A 1,639-nucleotide genomic window follows, 5' to 3' on the forward strand; every position below is an offset into this window, starting at 1 on the left:
CTTCTGTTCTGAAGAACTGAATCCTTCACAATGTACCATCGTAAACAAGGTTCCTATTTCCAGCCCACTTCTTGAATTTCGTATGTTTCAGTGGCGTATACTGGGTTCAGAACCTGGGCTATCACACCATATCATAGTGTTCGAATGGATAAAAATTTGCTGGTGCTTTTTTTTTTAACTCATTTGGGTTGGCGGGTTGAAGTGATGTGGCTCTGTGATTAAAAACTGTAGGTCCGATCCCCATTAGCTTATCTGTTCATAAAGTGGACATACAAGAAAAATCCACAACGATTTGGAGTTTATCGTCATTCGTAAGCCGAATAGACAGCTTGTTAATTATGTCCCTCATTTCAGTTCACTACACAACACAGCACGTATCATTCACAAAAATACAATCCACTCACTACTGTATTCACTCACACGCTGCCTCTAAATAAATTCCACGCATCAAGACCACTCGACGCGGTCTAGACTAGAACTGGCCCTTGTCATTTCGGTAATTTTTAGATGCACTCATCAACCATTCCCGCTCAGCCAACAATTTTCTACTCCCCACTGTATCTCTAGTTGTTTGAAGGTCAACGACCTCTTTTTCAAGTCCTCTGCAAGCTTTCAATGATGTTCTTGTCCCTGCCATATGACACACTTTCCCCTTGACTGCGATAATTTGACTTCAAAATTCCCCATTCCTGGGAAAAATTGGTTTGCAACATTGACCCAGACTGTTGAGGAAGTTCAAAGGTTTTTTTTTCCCCGCCATATGCAACCCTGTTATCTCTCCTGTAACAGTTTGGCTCCACAATTCCCCGATCCTGGAGAAATTACATGCTGGGAAAAATTGGTTTGCAACATTGATCGGGTGATTCTTAAGGTAGCCCTGTCAAGCTTGCCCGTCACACCCGTGGAGTGGCCCGCCGGCGCGCGCTGGGCCAGTCGTCTCGCGAATTCAAAGAAAGCGGGCAATGTTTCCAACTCCTAAGAAATAAGGGTCTTCTTATTGAAATGAACAATTTTATGCACATTTTCTGATAGATATTTTTTTCTATATTTTATTCACTGAGTCTGGGCTTCGCAGATAGCCTAGATAACCCCTCTGGTATGTTTATAGGTGAAACACAATGGCGACGATTAGGAAACTCGTGTGGGCAGTTTCCCCGCAACTTTTAGCCACTTTTGCTCCCGCACTATGCTAAACCTTACCTACCAAGGGAAACAGTGGCGTGCCCAGGATTTTTGAAAGGGAGGAGTTATGTACACAATTTCTTGGTAGTCAGCCCCAATTTTGACATATTTTCCTACCATTGGCGTTCTTTTTTTAGGAATACTAGACAAAAGGGGGGTTATAACCCCCACCAACCTACCACTGGGCACGCCACTGAAGGGAAAGTAAACTGTCCTTGCACCCCAGTGTTGGAACAAAATCGCCGCCACTGGAAACGCACCTGTATGTATAAAAAAATTGCATAAACTTTACTTACCAAGTTTTTCTTGTTTTCTAACAAAGTCGTTCGGAACACCATAACCAGAAGGGTACAAAAGTAATGCTACAGTTACATAATCCAAATATAAATACAAATAAATATCTATATAGACGTCTGAGTGACGTCACGATTATAGCTGTCAAACATATGTTCGGATG

The sequence above is a fragment of the Lepisma saccharinum genome, chromosome 5, assembly GCF_977018435.1.
Source record: "Lepisma saccharinum chromosome 5, izLepSacc3.1, whole genome shotgun sequence".
NCBI classification, from domain to species: domain Eukaryota; kingdom Metazoa; phylum Arthropoda; class Insecta; order Zygentoma; family Lepismatidae; genus Lepisma; species Lepisma saccharinum.